The sequence below is a fragment of the Carettochelys insculpta genome, chromosome 1 (genome assembly GCF_033958435.1).
Source record: "Carettochelys insculpta isolate YL-2023 chromosome 1, ASM3395843v1, whole genome shotgun sequence".
Classification (NCBI taxonomy): Eukaryota; Metazoa; Chordata; order Testudines; family Carettochelyidae; genus Carettochelys; species Carettochelys insculpta.
The window spans coordinates 222,337,498-222,356,973 of NC_134137.1; the positions used below are offsets into that span (position 1 = coordinate 222,337,498).

Sequence of the window (19,476 nt, forward strand, 5' to 3'; positions counted from 1 at the left end):
GACTGTTCAGCTACTGAAACAGAGAAGAGATGGAGACAACGGGAGATTTTCAACTCCCTAGTACTCGGCACAATGGATGGTTCAAATAGGAGCGGCAGACCCCACAGAGAGTGGATAGATGATGTAGTAGATTGGTGTGGAGCTCGTCTACAGAAACTAAGCCACTCCACACTGGATAGGGAAAGATGGAAGGAAATAGTGAGAAAGGCATCAGACACCAACGGGCACTGAACCCACAGTTATTGATGATGATGATGAAGTCCCCAACATGAGTAAGTGTGAGAAAGATAAGAACATGAGTGGCCATATTGGGTCAGACATAAGGTCTATCTCACTTTGGTCAATACCAGGTGACGCAGAGGGAATGAAGAGAACAGCTAATCAAATGACTCATCCCCTGTCGCCCATTCACAGATTCTGGCAAACAGAAGCTAGGGACATCATCCCTGCCCATCCTGGCTAATGGCCATTGATTGACCTATATTCCATGAATTTATCTAGCTTTTTTTTAAACCTTGTTATATTCTTGGACTTCACAAGACTATTTCCTCCAATTACAGAAATCATATAAGATAAGCAATGAGGGAAAACAGTGCCCAGGCTGAGGACATGGGAAAGAGATGGCAAAGACGAACTCAGGCCCCCAGATAAGGAATGAGCACTAATAATTAAGGGACACTAGGAATCAAACTCTAAGCAAAGCATGTTACCTTGGGTCATACCTATCCTTCACAGATATATCGGGGGGAGGTGACTGTCTGATTTTCTTTTACTTTGGCAGCACCTGTAGAGCTTTCATGACAGTGACTCCTTTTGGAATGCAAATGAATTGAACTGAACTAAGGAGGCAGAGGGGGAATTCAAAAGAAGGTGATGTGATGGACAGGGAAGATGATCTTATTTCTTTACACAAATAATAATTGTCTCTGTAATCAGAAAGGAAATGAGAAGACAAAAACCTATTTTTACCGATGCTGTGATGAAAATATTAATTACCTTCCAGTAACAATTTTTCCTTTCGTAGCAATCTTTTTAAACTGGCCACGGATATTAATTATAATGTGCTTGTCAAACCTACACCTCCAAAATACTTTGTGCTCTGAAAAAAATTAAAAACAACCTCAGACTGTGCCTTCAGGTTTAACTCATGAGTAGTCTGACCAAAGACAGAAAGCCTATTCATGGAAAAGCTAGGGGATTGCTCCCCAGATTAGCAGTAAAAGCTGACTTTTCTTCAGTCATACTATTGCTAAAAGATGCAATGAAATATGAGAGTTCTATAATATTTGGCAGATTTTTCATATTTATTTAGAGTGCAAGACAATCTGAATTTGGGGCTAATTCTTCTCTCTCAGAAAAAGAATGTTATTTGTACTGTAAATAAGTATTTGTTATTAGTGGATCAGACATGGATAAAGTATGTTATTAAAACCACGTTTGTTAGGTATGATTTACATTGTTTAAATGCATAGCATCTTCTGCTGTTTTTAATTTTACTATACTTTAGGGGGATTGTTTGGTTTTATTATGCATTTAATCACAGTTGGTTTTTGTTCTGAACTTCAAAAAAATTAACACAAAGGAAATTAAAAAAATAGAAAATATTTTTGAAACGATGTGGAAATCAAATCTATCCCTCAGTAATTTGATTTATAGGAAATGAAGAGCAAAGCATTACAAACAGAATACTTTGAAGTGCATCATAATTACTTACATGTGCAAATATGTTAGCTAGGTTTAAGCACAGTTATAACAACAATAATAATTCTATGCTCTTACAGAATTTCATCCAACGATCTCAAGACTCTATGCAAACATTCATTAATTAAGCCTCACTATTATATGATGAGCTACTTACAAGCATTACCCTCCTTTGCCAGATGGAGAAACTGAAGTCACCAGTTGAAGGCTCAATTATATACTAAGAGTCAGAGCAGAGAACAGATATGGGGTCGGTGGCAGGGATTCCCAAGTTCAAATGGGACAGATCTGTAGAAATTGGGAGGTGAATCTGACCAACCCAGCATACGGGGTCACTGCAGCAATATGCCAAGCTGAGCAGTTTTGATCTCAGCTTTCCTGAAGTTTGGGGTCTGGAGTAGGACTTTGATTATAAGTGGACCAATGTTGCCCCCCTCAAAAACAAACCAACCAACCAACCAACCAAACCTCCCATGCTGGTGAAATTTGCCTGGTTAGGGAATTCATCAGCAATGTGAATCTCTCTTAGATTAGGCTTACAGAGGATCACAGACCTAGAAACTCAGACCAGCATTAAATTAATATGGCAAAAAGTTATTGATTTGCACCAAAACTATGTGAAATTCAGTGGCTACAACCCAGAGGAAAAAAGAAACAAAAATTTTGGTTGTTTCAACTGAATTTTACTTTGAAGTTATAGGCAATTTTCAATGTAAAACGAAGAGCAAACCCCAGGAGGGATGAAGAATAGCAAAAAGGCCATGAAAAATTCCCTCTAGTGTGAAAATGTTGAGATTTACACAGCTCCAGTGCTAACTTCTAGTCTCCTGCACTCACAGGTAAGCTATATTCCCTTCCACAGCCAAGAACGGAACCTCAAAGTCTTGGCTTCTTGTCCCTTTGCTATCACTTTGCTGACACTCTCCTCTCAAAGAAGCTTTAGTAAATACTTACCTTTTCACTAGATGACCATGATCCAAGATTGCTGAGTTATCTTTGTTCTCAGTAAGCTGCAGTAAACTTTATGCAACAAAACGTATGCTCCTGAGTGCCAGCTATTCAAATGAATCTCAGGACCTTTCACGAATATTAAAATTAGGACAGTGGAAGGCAGAAGTTGGAGAACAAAAGGTTCTGAAATTCAGTCTTGAAAGAAAAAAAAATCACACACCACCTCAAAAAATAAACTGTTATTTATGCAATGGACTTCGACTTTCATTTGGGAGCATCTTCTCATCGTTGCTTCACATGGGGCCCCGGGCTGGGGCCTGGAGGAGGAGGAAGGACAGGATCCCTAAATCATCCTCCTCAAAGGTTGAGGCACTTCTGCCAGAGAAGCAATGGCTGGATACCTGGTGCACCAATCACTAGGCTGCCCAGCCTTCCGAGCATCCTATTACAAGCCATAAAACTGCCAGTGTAAGTCATTTTATTTTGAGGTTTCTTGGGGGGGGTCTCTATAAACAATAGAGAATGTAAACAAGCAGGCAAAGCACTAGACAAATAGCAGACATTTACCTGCCTACACTTTTCATGGTCTATTTCTTTATGCAAAATCAATAAAAGATTAACCACTCATGTACACACATTGAAAATGACTAGACATACTCCTGTCCTTTCAGTTATATTCCATGCACAAGGTACCAATGGCTATCATTCACCAGAGCATGTTTTGCAAACCAACCATCTAACTAACATATCACTGCCAAAGCATTTTCCAGGATTCCTTCTGAGGATGTATTACAGTCCATAATTCTACTTGCTGAGCTCAGCCTAGCTCCACTATATGACAATACGACACATCACTTGGACTTATGTTTAAGAATGTGCTCAGGTGATTTGCTGAATCAGAACCTGGATTGACTTTGCTGTTATCTTTCAGCCTATCTTTGCATGTTTACTGCCGTGCAACACTTTTACCATGAGCCCTCCTTTCATTTAGGAATTATACGTAACACAAGAAATGGCATACATTACTTTAGATATATCAGCGTAAAGAAGCGTCACAGGCCTAATTTGCTTTTACCCTGCAATATAACCTGTTTATAGTCTTCCTTTCATACGCCTTGGAAAGAGGAAGCAGATTAGCCAATTTCCCTTTGCAGATTGCAGGCACAGGCACCATGCGACAGCGCTACAGGGAAATGTTAAAATCTAAAGACAAACTGTTTTCATTATTGTTTTAAAAACAGCTTGAAAACATTTATATATGTTTTGTAAATCTCTTTGCCCTGAAACTCCCACACAAAATGTGCTTTTTGGCCCTAAACTGCACACCATTTACTCCAGTCCTAGTCTCACTGATATCAAAGGCAAAACTCCCATTGACTTCAACAGAAACAGAAGCAGGCCTGGTGTCTTTTAATCTTTCAGAGTTGCTAGAGGGGGCTTAGGGAGACAGGTTAAATTGTTACTTCTGGTTTCATTCATATAAACTCAGTGAAGTCAGTGAAGCTGCACAGGTATAAGAGAGAATAATTTGTCTTGAAACACATTATCACACTACCGCTGCCTTGAAAAAGGCTATGAATATTCACTGGCTTGAAAGAGTTAAACAATATCCCCAATACAAGCACTGTAAGTGGAACAGTTTTGAATGGGACAAATGAAATGATTGCAGCTCATGTTGGCATTGGCTTAGTTAAGGTTATGTCAGCACTTCCTTTATAAACTCTCTTCTGGAGGGTTAATAATTGTCCTTTTACATTGCACCAAGCTGAACCAACTGGCGCCAACTGGCAAGTAGGCTGGGAACAGAGATACATTTCAATTCTCTTTCCACAAAAATGTATTTCAACCGGATCAGCCATAAGAAGCTCACCAAAATATAGAACTAGTGCAATTTCAGAGGCTTTTCTGTGCCAGCCAATTCTGAATTGCAGTAATCTCTCTTTAATTAAACTTACATATTTTTATATTGGCAATAAAGTCATTTTGCTATCAAAATATCTGAAAATAAAGAAAACAGATAATCACTGATAGATCAGTTTATGGAAGAAAAGAATATAGGAGCACATTAAATTTACCATAAACGAGGGGCTTCAAACCATGACAGCAACTGCTAATATAATTCATTTGTCATATAAATTATGTCCATGGGGAGGTCTCATAAAATTAATTAGGTCAGAAGCAGAGGAAAAACAAATCAAAAACTTCCCAGAATTCCAGCAAATAAGAGGTTTTAGATACAGCAGCACTCACGAGATCTATCAAAAGCTCCCCTCTCTTATCTTCTTTCCATGAGGCTAGCAGTGAGAAATATCTCAGGCTCATCAATATGACATACATTATATTGGTTGTCGGGAAGGTACACAACATTTTTGGAATTTCATATTTTGCAAGTAACACAGCATTTCAAGTGGATTAGATTATAAACCAAATGAAAGAATTCCAGAAATCTAACTCACTAGAGATTAATTTTGTGGAAGTGAACAAAGTGACATCAGCAAAATCAAGCATATGTTGCATCCACCACACAGCCTGGAACCCTCCACCACCCCCACTTCCCAAAATAACCCTACCAAGCACAGCAATTTAAAAAAAAATAATCAGTCCATGGTTGAATTCCACTGAAATAAAAACCACTGAATTTTGCCTATTTGCAGATATCAATGGAGTTAAACATAACATGTCTACTCAACAGCATTATTTTGGAATAAACTAATCTGGAAAAGATATTCCAGAATAGTTATTTCAAAATAACACTGCTACACACAAAATGCATTTCAAAGTAACCCTCAGTTATTTCCAAATAGAGCATCTACACACAATAGAGCCTATTTTGAAATCAAGCCACTGGACAAACCATGGCCTATTTCTAAACAGGCTCTATTCCCTGACTACACAGCCCTTATTTCAAAATAAGTGCTATTTCTCATGGAATAAGGTTTAAATATTTCTAAATAAGCCAAATGCTATTTTGAATTTATTTTGAAATAACAGTTCCATTGCGTAGACACTAGCAAAGTTATTTAGAAATAATGGCTGTGTAGACATGCCCTGAGTTTGGTCCATGTATGTATGCTGTATTGTACTGGCTTATCTTAAACTGGGTCTCCATGTGCCCCCTCCTTTCAGGATTTTAGAAATGTGCCCCTAATAAAAATTCATTGTAAACATCCCCAAACTACAGGGGGCCTTATTACTCCCACAAAATTTAAACCTATCATTGGACCGTGTGTGAAGTTTGGATCTGAAGAGCATAAAAGGATCCACATACTATAGCACATCTTTGTTACTGTTCAAAAACCATGTTAGAGTGCAGGCTATGAAGTCCCTCTGTCATAAAATATTTGTGAGAGCAAACTTCATAAATAAATAGTGCATTTTACAAGGCATTCAAGTATCTTGCCTCAGTCTCATAGAGGTTTTGGAGGACAGTAACCAATTTAACTTGCATGTTAACTTTGGACAGCTCACGGTAGCCCACTCACTGTGTAGCTTCATCACTCATTGCTTTACTGTTTCAGAACAAATTAGATATCCTATCGAGGATGGTCTGGCAGCACAACACTGGAGAACACTTCAGACCCACAGAAAAGGTTGCGGACTGGAAATGATGACCTCTCAAGATCCCTTCCAGTTCCAGTACTCTATGATTCTATGAAATATTCATTTCTCAAGCACAAAACTGTATGGATAAATACCATGGGCCAAATTACACCCTTGCTCACGTCCTTCCATAAACATCAGCAGGGCTTTATAGCACCCAAGCAAGTATGGAATTTGATTCTATGTATCAAAGTATCCAGAATTTCTATTGCTATTGATCTTTGGGGCACTTGCATACAGGAACATATATAGTAAGGGGGGAAAACAAAACAAAACCCAAAAGGTGAGAGTTAGCAATACCTCAACTCAGAATGTCTTTTTTGTTGTTGTAGCTCAGAGCTTTAATGAAATGTAAATGTACTGTACTGCACAGCAGTACGTACACGCAAACATCCAATTACCAAGTGTGGCATGATGTTTGGAGGAAAGGATTTTTTATATTTTATTTCGAGCTAATATATTGCATTCAAGAACACCAGAAATTGAAACACTGACAGCACTGGTTGAAACTCAGCAGTGTGCAAGCGGATGCTGCAAAAGACTTCGTCACTCAGCTCTGCCAATGCGCTACAGTCCTGACTACAGCCCCTTGGCTACTGCAGTAGCTTGGCATCTCAAATCAATCCTGTTCTGCTGCCCCCTTGCTACTTCAGTCCTGTACTTACCACACTAGTCAGCCAAAAAAAACTCAGTTTGTCCTACCACACCTCATCCTAGTTCAGAAATGGGCTTTTATTGAGACATGACTGACAATCATGCCAAATTGCATGCATGGGTGATGTGACACAGACACACAACAGAGTAATCAAAGAGCTAGACCAAGACCAGAAAACACTATTCCCTTCTGCCTTGAACTAAATTTGAACCTATTTTTTTTTTCAGGCAAATGGCTATTGAGTTAGCCTGTGTACCTGATGTGTAGGTACAGACAGACATTGTAGGTATACAGATTTCAACTATTTAACTGTTCCAACTCGATACAATCAGCAAGATATTGCCAAGGGCTTTTCTGGTGTGACTCAAGAGGTGGCTTAGCACCAGCATTGTTGTTTGCTTGTCATTTTCACGTCTGGTTTCAGGAAACCGAACAAGACAATACCTTTTCAATGTTGCATGTCAAGTTGACTATATGGAAAGCAATTCCATCCAATTCTCTCTCTCTCACAACATAGAGGAAAAAGTATCAGCCACTGCTGATCTTGTCATCATTCCACAATGCAGATGTTGGGAAAATGCAAAGAAAAGAAGTGGGGGAGGGGGAGAAACAATAAAAATAAAAAAATTGAGTTTTGCATACATGACAATCAGAATATACAATTAGCACTAATACAGAAACTAGCATAAAAAGATAAAAGCACCATAAACCAAAAATAAAAAATGTCGCTGGTCTGACAATCAAAGATTATCTAAAACTGACAATTATAAGTATAAATTCAAAACAATTTATATAAACAAACAAACGAACAAAAACAGAAGATGCTAGAATTTATTTAACATAATAGAGACTTTAAAACCCTCCCACCTCCAATATCTTGGGGAATAGGGAGTAAACTTAAAGGGACACCTATTAAAAGAATACACCTATTACAAGAACGTATTTTGCAGTCACCAAAGTATACACAAAAATAAACAGAAAGAATTGTGTGCATGAGCATGAGTGTTTTCCCAAAAAGAAAAGAAGATGCAAACTTGTACAAGAAATTAACCTGCTATGATGGCTACGAACTCAGTCCTCCAACCAGACTCCTCTTGCAATTTGCATTAGATCGAGATTCAGATCCAAACTTTAAAGTGGCTGAACTATAATTCCAGACCCAAGCAACCTATATTTGAAAGAGTTTATGTCTCTGGCACCTCTTTGTGCAGGACGTATTTTCATAAGTGTATTTTTTTCTTGTTTTCAGACACTAGTGACCTCTACCTGTCACATGCCATTGGTGGGATCTTTAAAAGCTCTCAATAATACTCTGCTCCAACTGAAGTTTGTAGTAAAACTCCCACTGACTTTAACAGGAACAGATTTTGGCGTATGCTGAGTACTTCTGAAAACCTCCTACCGAGTTCATTCAGTATTTGGCGTTGATAATCTTCCAGGAACTGGTATCTATTAGAGCAGTGGTTCTTAACCTTTACAGCAGCCTGCACCCCTTTGGTTCTCAGAAGAAGTTCTTGCTTCCCTTATCAAAAATGGAGATGGGGGGCCTATATACTTTTAAATGCATATTAAATATTTGTAAAATGTATAATATTAATCATTACATAGGTTTGATGAAAATAAGTAGTTGTACTTATGTGCCTGTGCTGAATTGGTGTTTTCAATTATTTATCTCCTAAAAAAATCTGTCGTGTCTCAGACCCTCAGAAAGGGCATCATGCACCCCCACAGGATACGTGCACCCCAGGTTAAGAACCACTGTATTAGAGTGATGCATGCAATGCAAAGATAAGTTGCAAAATGAGCTTTTTGGTATCAAGGGGAAATCTTTTATTTCAGAGATATTTTGTAAGAGATGATTGAAAGGCTGAAGCATATGTCAAAAAAAGAAGTCAAGACTCGGAAAAAGACTAACCTAAAGTGTTTCATCTGGTAGAAGATTTGAATGTCCATTTATATCACAGAATTCTGCAGTTGGACCCTTTTGAGCCAAGGTTAGGAAAGAAATGTGAGCTAACCCATGGTTTTCAGACCATGGTTTTGAAAATGAAACATCTCTGTTCTTTGCGGTAGCAAAATGCAGTAGTAGTAGTAGTAGTAGTAGTAGTAGCAGCAGTGTGTGTGTGTATAATGCATATATGTAAAATATTTGCACTAGTGATCAGAATGGGTCCTTATTCTTCAGTCCACAAAGTGAGCTCAGAATGAGCAATAAGAAAACTTTACTTGACACAGTAATTATGGAAAATGTGATCCTTTAGGAAACTCCACACACTGGTTTACCTACAGAACATCACATTGCATGACCAGAATGTGCCAAAGCATTTGTACAAATAACGACTGAGTGGCCAGGTCAGGCAAGGTGGAGTTCGCAGGCAACTGGACTGGTTGGCAGTTTCTATTCCTTGCTCTGACCCCGACAAACAACATGTTCTGGAGCAAGTCATTTCCCAGCTTGCCCTCTTGTTTATTTAGACTCTAAGTTGTCCAGGGCAGGGACTGTCTCTCACCACGTGTTTGTACACTGCCTAATACACTGTGGCCCTTTGCTGGGGCATTTAGGCATTACAATAACACAAGCAATAATAATAACTTTTGTCAGACAGACAATAAATACCCCATATTGAGAGAAAAAGAAAAGTACAACCCAATTGTGACAATACATTGCCAGTTGAACATTATTACACACAGGTGAAAAATACCTCTCTGTCATAACACTAACAGGCCCTTTTAAGACTCCAGCCACAGTATTGTATTCACACACACAGAACGGGGAGCGACTGTCTAGCAAGGAATACTGCAGAACAAGATGTAGAGGTTGTAATGGACCACAAGCTAAATATTAGTCAGTATGATGCTGTTGCAAAAAAACCCCAAACAAACAAGTGGTAAACATGATTCTGGGATGCATTAGCAGGAATATTGTGAGCAAAACCCAAGAAGTCATTCTTCCACTCTGCTCTCATTAGGCCTCAACTGGAGTATTGTGTCCAGTTTTGGGAATCACATTTCAAGAGCGATGTGGAGAAATTGGAGAAGGTCCAGAGAAGAGCAACAAGAATGATTAAAGGTCTAAAGAACATGAGCTATGAGGGAAGACTGAAAGAACTGGGCTTCGTTAGTTTTGAAAAGAGAAAACTGAGAGGAGACATGATAGCAGTTTACAAGTCCCTAAAATGGGGATATAAGGAGGAGGGAGAATAATTGTCAGGGTGGTTAAACATTGAAATAAATTGCAACCTAGGCAGGTTGTGGAATCTTCATCACTGGAGATATTTAAGAGCGGGTTAGATAGACATCTATAAAAGATGGTCTAGATGGTACTTGGTCCTATTCTGAGGGCAGGGGACTGGACTCAATGACCTCTTGGGACGCCTTCCAGTACTAGTGTTCTATGATTTCATTGGATGACCCCTGGTTAGTGTGGTATGGAGGAGTATGTAACTATTAGTTTTGTTTATATGAGCTAGGATTCTATTAGTACCAACAGCTCCTTCATAAGCAAGATCTGCTACATGCTAAGTGTTCACTAAGGATGGTCTTGTGATCTTTGAGGCATCAGAAGTGGCAGATCCCATCATACTACTATTAGAGAGGAAGACATGGCTAGCCCATTAGTTGTTGAGGTTGCAAAGGGAAAGAGAAGTTACTCATCGTAGTAACGATGGTTCTTCGAGATGTGTCCCCGTGGCTGCTCCACAATAGGTGTCGGGCTCGCCCGGCGCTGCAGATCGGAATTCTTCCAGCAGTTTCTCCTGGATCGCGCATACGCCGGCGCGCACCGCTCCCTTGCGCGTCCCCGGCCATGTGCGCGATCCGGTCCCTGCCAGTTCCTTAACCAACAGCCTCGGATGCTCCTGAAAAATACTAGACAGAGATCCGAAGCGGGGAGGATGGGTGGGTGGTGGAGCACCCACGGGGACACATCTCGAAGAACCATCGTTACTACGGTGAGTAGCTTCTCTTTCTTCATCGAGTGTCCCCGTGGGTGCTCCACAATAGGTGACTACCCAGCAGTAACCCAAGAAAGGAGGTGGGTAATTGTTTTATGTGCAGCTTGCCCCTGAAAGGACTGCTGTCGAGAGGCGGGTATCCTCTTGGAATACCCGATGTAGGGCATAATGCTTGGCAAAGGTGTCATAGGATGACCAGGTTGCCGCTCTACAGATGTCCTTCAACACAATGCCCTTAAAGAAGGCTGTTGACGCCGCGAGCCCTGGGCGGGGCCAGCAAAGGAGTCTTTCGAAGTTCGTAGAACATTTTTATACAGGATACAATGTGCTTTGAGATTCTCTGTGAAGAGAGACCTTCTCCTTTTGACCTGGGAGCGAGAGAGACTAGAAGCCTGTCCGTTTTCCGGAAGGACTTAGTTCTGTCTATGTAGAAGGCCAATGCCCTTCTCACATCCAGGAGATGCAGGCATGCCTCCTTGCTGGAGCTGTGAGGTTTCGGGAAAAACGAGGGTAAAACTATTGGCTCATTAAGATGGAATTCTGATGAAACTTTTGGAACAAAGGCTGGGTGCAGCTGTAAGGTTACCGCCTCCTTTGAGAATACTGTGCAGGGCGGCGTTGCCGTAACTGCTGCAAGCTCACTGACCCTGCGAGCTGACGTAATTGCAAGGAGGAAGGTTGTTTTTATCGTAAGGAGATGTAGGGGAACCGTGGTTAATGGTTCACAAGGTGGACCCGTGAGCGTGCTGAGCACCAGGTCCAGGTTCCACGATGGCGGAAGCGGTTTCCAAGGGGGGTACAGGTTTACCAGCCCCTTCAGGAACCTGGTAACGATAGGATGGGCAAATACCGTGGGCCCCTCCTCTGTATGCTGAAAGGCTGATATAGCGGCAAGGTGGACTTTTTGCGAGGATAATGAAAGTCCGTCCCTCTTGAGGTCCAATAAGTATTCAGGTATTACTGGTATAGGGACGGCAAGGGGAGCTAACTGTTTGGCGGAACACCAGGCTGTGAATCGAGTCCATTTCTGCTTATAAGTCTTCCTGGTGGAGGTCCTTCGGCTACTTTCCAGGACTTGTAGTACTCCCTCCGTGCATGTACTTTCTAAGGAGCTGAGCCATGGATTAGCCATGCTTGTAGGCGCAGGCTCTGAGGGTTGGGTGCACTATAGACCCCTGGGCCTGCGTGAGTAGGTCCGGTGCCACTGGTAGGGGGAGTGGTGGGCGGTCCGACATGCGCAGAAGCAAGGGAAACCATTGCTGCTGATCCCACATTGGGACTACTAGTATCATGCGAGCTCTCTCCCTTCTGCCTTTCTGCAAGACCTTGTGGATAAGCGCTGTGGCGGGGAACGCGTAAAGTAGGGGGCCCTTCCATGGAATTATGAATGTGTCCCCCAGGGACCCCTGCCCCACTCCTGCCCTGGAGCAGTACTGGGGACACTTCTTGTTGTGCTGTGTGGCAAACAGATCGATCTGGGGAAACCCCCATGTATGAAAGATCGGTCGTAGCAGATCGGAGCGGATCTGCCATTCATGCGTGAGTGCGAAGTGCCTGCTCAGCTGATCTGCTTTCACGTTGTGAGCACCTGGCAAGTACGAGGCTTTCAACGTAATGTTGTTGGCGATGCACCAGTTCCACAGTCGGACTGCTTCCGCACATAGGGCACGGGATCGGGCTCCTCCTTGTCGATTTATGTAAAACATAGTGGAGGTATTGTCTGTATTGATCCCGACTACTTTGCCACATATGTGGTCTCAGAAATGCTTGCAGGCGTTGAACGCTGCTCTGAGCTCTAGTATGTTTATGTGCAGTGACTGTTCCGCAGGGGACCATAGCCCTTGCGTCACCTTGTTGCCGATGTGCGCTCCCTATCCTATGTGGGAGGCATCGGTAGTCAGAAAAATAGAAATTTGTGGTTGGTGAAAGGGCACCCCTGCTAGCAAGTTCTTGGGGTTTACCCACCACGCCAGGGATCTGCGCACCTCTGTCGTGGGTGACACTACCCTGTGAACGGTGTGGGATGCCGGTTTGTAGACGCTCGCCAGCCAGTGCTGTAGGCTTCGCATGTGCAATCTGGCATTCTGTACCACAAATGTTGCTGCCGCCATATGGCACAGCAGCTGTAAGCACGTTAAGACCGGCACCGTGGGGCTGTATGTAATGACTTGCACCAGCGTACTGATGGCGCGAAAGCGGGCGTTGGGCAGATACACCCTTGCTGTGATAGAGTTTATGCGTGCCCCTATGAACTCTATGTCCTGTGTGGGGTCGGTTTTTGACTTCATGAGTTTGATGACTAGGCCCAGAGAAGAAAACGTTTCCGCTGTGATGCGTATCATGCGTAGGACCTCTGTCTTCGAGGTTCCTTTCAGTAGGCAGTCGTCCAGGTATGGAAATATGAATACCCCCTGTCTGTGCAGGTAGGCTGACACCACTGCCAAGGTTTTGGTAAAGACTCTGGGGGCCGAGGAGAGGCCGAACGGAAGAACCCTGTACTGGAAGTGTTCCTTGCCGACCATGAAGCGGAGGAAGCGCCTGTGTGCTGGGTGGATCGTTATATGAAAGTAAGCATCTTGTAAGTAGAGGGCTGCAAACCAATCTCCATCGTCCAGCCCCGTGAGTATGGAGGTGACTGTAATCATCCAAAACCGTTGCTTGCGCAAGTAGCGGTTGAGGCCCCGAAGATCTAAGATGGGCCTCCAGCCTCCTGTTTTCTTCTCTGTGAGGAAGTAGCGTGAATAAAAACCTTTCCCCTGGAATTGTTCCAGCACTCTTTCCACTGCCCCTATGAACATAAGGTGGTCCACCTCCTGTTTGAGCCTCGCCTCGTGGGCAGCGTCCTGGAGGTGGGGCCTGGAGGGAGGCTTCATCGGTGGGAGCGACTGGAAGGGGATCGCATAACCCGTGGCCATGATCTCCAGCACCCATTTGTCTGCGGTGATCTTTTGCCATTGGGAGTGAAACGGTCTGAGGCGATGATGGAACATGAGATGAGAGTGGCATTGCGCGATGGTAGTGATAGTGCAGCCCTCGACATACCCGTCAAACTTGTTGCCTTTGGGCCTGTCCCAAGGGTGTACGGCTTTGTTGGGAACGTCGCCTGGGAGTTCTGTACTGTTGCTGCTGTTGATGTCGCCCTTGGTCGTAGCCCCGCTGATACTGCGCACGCTGTGGTTGGTACGGGTAGCGTCTTTGCTGAGGGTAATATTTTTTCTTCCTATATGGAGGGGTATAAATACCCAGGGTTCTAAGTGTAGCTCTCGAGTCCTTACTGGAGTGGAGGACCGAGTCCGTTGAGTCTACAAACAACTTTTGCGGTCAAAGGGAAGATCCACGATCTTCGCCTGTAGATCCTTCGGGATGCCCGATGTCTGGAGCCAGAATTCTCTATGCATGACCACTGCTGTAGCCATTGAGCATGCCGCCGTATCTGCCACATCCAGGGCGATCTGGACTCCCATCCTCGAAGTGGCGTAGCCCTCTTGCACAATTGCCTTTAACACCGGCTTCTTATCCTCCGGCAGTGAATCCATGAGAGAAGTAAGCCTGGAGTAATTATCGAAATTATGGTTTGCTAGGTGTGCCACATAATTTGCCATTCTCAATTGCAGGGTGGAAGAGGAATATACCTTCCTGCCAAACAGCTCTAGCTTCTTGGCATCTTTGTCCGATCCCCCTGATTTGTACTGAGATGTCTTTGACCTCTGCTGGGACGATTCGACCACCAGTGAGTTTGGTTGTGGGTGACTGAAGAGGAACTCCATGCCCTTTGCCGGGACAGAGTACTTCTTGTCCGCTCTTTTATTCATAGGCGGAACAGAGGCCGGAGTCTGCCATATGGTAGTGGCTGACTCCATAATGGCTTCGTCCAGCGAGATAGCAATTTTGGATGAAGCCGGGGGTCTCAAATTTTTCAGGAGTTTGTGATGTTTCTCCTGCACGTCTGCCGTTTGGATGCGTTGCGTGAAAGCCACCCTTTTAAACAGCTCCTGAAACTGTTTAAGGTCATCCGGGGGAGCGACATCCCCGGGGGCCATGGCCTCATCTGGGGAGGATGAGGAGGAACCACTAGGGTAAACCTCCCTCGAACTCTCAGGTTCCTGTGGTCAATGGTGTATCTGCTCGCTGGAGGATTGCGAAGGAAAGTCTCGGGGTTCTAAAATTAGCTCCCCTTGAGATAACTGAGTTTCCATTCCCGCCCAGAAGCATCCACGGGGGTATTGGCTGGCCGGGGGGGACCTGCCCCTGGGCGTAGGCCTGGGGTGTCTGTGTCCAGCATGATATCCACTTTGGTACCAAATGACTGGAAGACGGCCAATATAACACCAATATTTAAAAAAGGCTCTAGAGGAGATCCTGGCAATTATAGACCGATAAGTTTAACATCAGTACCAGGCAAATTAGTAGAAACACTAGTAAAGAGTAAAATTGCAAGGCACATAGAAGAGCACGAATTGTTGGGCAAAAGTCAGCATGGTTTCTGCAGAGGGAAGTCGTGTCTAACTAATCTATTAGAATTCTTTGAAGGGGTTAATAAACATGCGGACAAGGGGCACCCAGTCGACATGATATACCTAGATTTCCAGAAAGCCTTTGACACAGTCCCACACCAAAGGCTTTTATGTAAATTAGGTGGTCATGGGATAGGAGGAAAGGTCCTTTCATGGATCGGGAATTGGTTAAAAGACAGAAAACAAAGGGTGGGAATAAATGGTAAATTTTCACAATGGAGGAGGGTAACTAGTGGTGTTCCCCAGGGGTCAGTCCTGGGACCGATCCTGTTCAACTTGTTCATCAATGATCTAGAAAATGAGGTAGGCAGTGAGGTGGCAAAGTTTGCAGATGACACCAAGTTGTTCAGGACAGTCAAAAGCAAAAGGGATTGTGAAGAACTACAAAAAGATCTCAGCAAACTGAGTGATTGGGCAGCAAAATGGCAAATGAAATTTAATGTGGGTAAGCGTAAGGTAATGCATGTTGGAAAAAAGAACCCAAATTACACGTACTACATGATGGGGTCAAATTTAGCTACAACAGATCAGGAAAGGGATCTTGGAGTTATAGTGGATAGTTCTCTGAAGACATCCACGCAGTGTGCAGCGGCAGTTAGTAAGGCAAATAGGATGTTAGGAATTATTAAAAAAGGGATCGATAATAAGACAAAAGATATCATACTTCCCCTATATAAAACTATGGTACGCCCACATCTCGAGTACTGCGTGCAGATGTGGTCTCCTCACCTCAAAAAAGATATATTGGCATTAGAAAAGGTTCAGAAAAGGGCGACTAAGATGATTAGGGGCTTGGAACGGGTCCCATATGGGGAGAGGCTAGAGAGACTGGGACTTTTCAGTTTGGAAAAAAGGCGATTGAGGGGCGATATGATAGAGGTATATAAAATCATGAATGGTGTGGAGAAAGTGAATACAGAAAAATTATTTACCTTTTCCCATAATACAAGAACTAGGGGACACCAAATGAAATTGATGGGTAGTAGGTTCAAAACTAATAAAAGGAAATTTTTCTTCACACAGCGCACAGCCAACCTGTGGAACTCCTTGCCCGAGGAGGCTGTGAAGGCCAGGACTCTATCAGGGTTTAAAAAAGAGCTTGATAAATTTTTGCAGGTTAGGTCCATAAATGGCTATTAGCCAGGGATAAAGTATGGTGCCCTAGCCTTCATAACAAGGGCAGGAGATGGATGGCAGGAGATAAATCACTTGATCATTGTCTTCTGTTCTCCTTCTCTGGGGCACCTGGCATTGGCCACCGTCGGCAGATGGGATGCTGGGCTCGATGGACCTTTGGTCTGACCCAGTATGGCCATTCTTATGTTCTTATGATAGGAACGACCATGGCAGCACGGGCACGGGTCCGGGGACGGAGACCTGGACCACTCTCGGGGTGTGTACCCCCGACGTCTGGGAGAGTGAGACCTCCGCGATGACACAGATAGCGGTGACGCTGGTTTGTGATAGTACTCCAGCGGATCCAATCCCAGAAAGGGCAAAGGTGGCCCCAGCCATGGTGACATTGGTTGGAGGAACGGAGAAGGAGGTTCTGGATAGGCCGGTGGAGACCCAGGCCTTCTGGGCGGCGTGTGTAGCACAGGGGGAGAGCTTGTTGTTAGGAGCAGCGCAGCCCTGTCCAGAGAAGGGCTGCGGTGCCGGGTTTTTGCTCTTGCCTTTCCCCTCCCCTGCGGGGCTGGCACCGCCCCCTGCCATGCCGGGGATCTCGGCCCTGCTGTCGGCGCTGCGCTCTGCCCGTTCAGCTGCGGTGCCCTGCGGATAATGTCGTCCGGTGCCTGCGGGCTCCGTGCCTGCTGGCCCTGCACCATTGGTGCTGCGGGGGTCGGTGCCACCTGTGGCGGTGCCCCCGGTTCCTGCGCTGGCCTGGCCGCTGCTCTAGGAGCTGCGCGTGCCGGCTGTTTTGTAATCGGAGGCTCAAGCGTCTGCCACGTGCGCTGCCGCGGTGCCGCTTCCCTGAATATGCGGCTGGGGGATGTGTGCTCCGCCCGTCCCGCTCGCTGAGACCGCCGGCAGGGATCGAGCTGGGGAGAGCTTTCTCCGTTTTTGCACCGAGGGGGTCAGAGAAGCTGCCTTCCTTTGGTGGAACCCAGAGGGCCCTTCTGATTGCCTCTCTGGCACGTCTGGCTGGAGGGCCTTATCAAACAAGAGCATTTTAAGACGCATTTCTCTGTCTTTTCTTGCCCTGGCTGTGAGCTTAGCACAGTGGGAACACTTCTGGGTAACGTGTGATTCCCCCAGGCATCGGATGCATTCACTATGCCCATCAGAGACCGGCATAGCTTCACGGCAGGACTCACACTTTTTAAAGCCTGAAGAAGCCATCTCGTTGAGTCTTTTACTGTTAATAGGGTACTTAGCACCTTATCCGTGCCTGTTTACCCGAATCGCGGACCTCGGCCTGCAGGGCAGCGGGCGGCCTACTGGCCTTCATGTCCACTCTTCTTCTCCGCTCCTCTCTCCTTTTTTTTTTTTTTTTAAATATTCTCTTTGTCCTCTCTCTCTTTTTTTTTTTTTTAAAAAGAAACAACAATTTACATGTAGAAACACTGTCTAATCTGACTCTGGCCGTATCCTGAGCGGATTCCGTCTGCAGCTGATGGTGGTTGAGAAGGAACCAGCGGGGACCGGCTCGCGCACGTGGCCGGGGACGCGCAAGGGAGCGGTGCGCGCCGGCGCACGTGCAATCCAAGAGAAACTGCTGGAAGAATTCCGATCTGCGGCGCCAGGCAAGCCCGACACCTATTGTGGAGCACCCACGGGGACACTCGATGAAGAAAATAATTTCTTTGACTTACTTGTGTGTCAAGCCAGAGCTTTTGAAAATGTATTTCCTTTAACTGTTTCTCAATAACTCATGCTATTAATTGAATAGTATGACGACTCCTTAGAAGTTGGCTCCGTGTACTAACACTGAAAATGCTGAAAAGTAACTGGAGACTCTAGACTATACTGAATAGTGATGCTTCATACTTAGATTGCATCAAAAGCCACGTGCCTATAAATCTAAGCAACTCCAACACTGAACATTTGGCCTACATGTTTACACTAGAGAATTTTGCTGACAAAACCAGGGTTTTGTCAACAAAACTCACGGCCCATCCACACACAAAACGTGTTTTATTGACAGTATGTTGACGAAACTGGGTACTTTTGTCAACAGTCTTCTACCTCTCCACCATGAGACAGAACACATTTCTGGAAAGAACCTTTCAACAAAAAAGCCATGTGGATGCTCTAGAGCGCCCTGTTGACCGACAGGGCTTGTGGGTCATTAGGCAGCCCTGTCTGCCTTGCTTCAAGTTGGCCACGCTGTCAAGAGAGGGCAGTCGACAGATCGCTGTAGTGTAGACATAGCCTTGGAGGATATCAAGAAGTACTTTTATATACAGCTCCATATACTAATCTAGCCATAGCACATGAACACTGGATGTTTTGAGTATCGTTAAGAGCCATAAAAGGTAGACAAAGTCCTCTTCTGACTCATACCAACATTATCCTACCACTACTACTCCTTCTAAATTTCAATCTTACTGTTTGCTAGTGAGAAGCACTCAGGCTACGTCTACACTAGAAGCATCTGTCGATGGAAGTTACTGTTGACAAGGTAATCTCGACAGAACCTCTGTCGAGAGACTGCATCTTCACACAATTTGCTCCATTGACAGAGAGCTGCCAGACTGCACTGCCCTCTGGTGCCAGAAAGTGGAATGGCAGCTCAGCAAAAAACGGCTGCCCAGCAACTGGACACCCTCTTTGTCAACAGAAGTGTCTACATTGCACTTTTGTCAACAGTACTCTGTCCAGAGATTGTTATGCCTCAAATTTTTGAGGGATAATACTGTTGAGGAAAACGCAAAGTTCTGTCAAGACTTCGTCAACAGAATGCACTAAGTGTGTAGATGCCCCCTGAGTTATAGACCCAGCCTCAGAGGATACTGTGATTATCTTACCCTTGGAGCAAAACACAACCAACCTCTGTTTAGAAACAATGGTTCAAGGGTTGATAGAGATCCAAGGAGTGGGAATGATAGGTGTACAGAGTCCTGGAGCCTGATCCCAAATGTTTACACCACAATTAATAGTG

General features: G+C 44.3%; 1 protein-coding gene across 14 annotated transcripts in view; it reads right to left on the bottom strand.

Annotated features, from left to right (window-relative positions):
- ZBTB20 (zinc finger and BTB domain containing 20) overlaps positions 1–19,476 on the bottom strand; it is a 750,151-nt gene that overhangs the window by 252,309 nt on the left and 478,366 nt on the right. For 6 of the 14 annotated variants that reach the window (XM_075000302.1, XM_075000276.1, XM_075000223.1 and 3 more), the window contains one exon: positions 7,352–7,445. The exons of 7 other annotated variants lie outside the window; for them this stretch is intronic. The gene's annotated coding sequence lies outside the window, so the exon portion shown is untranslated. Of the gene's footprint in view, positions 1–7,351; positions 7,451–19,476 lie in introns of all 14 variants that reach the window. One more of the 14 variants, XM_075000230.1, reaches the window with a different exon arrangement.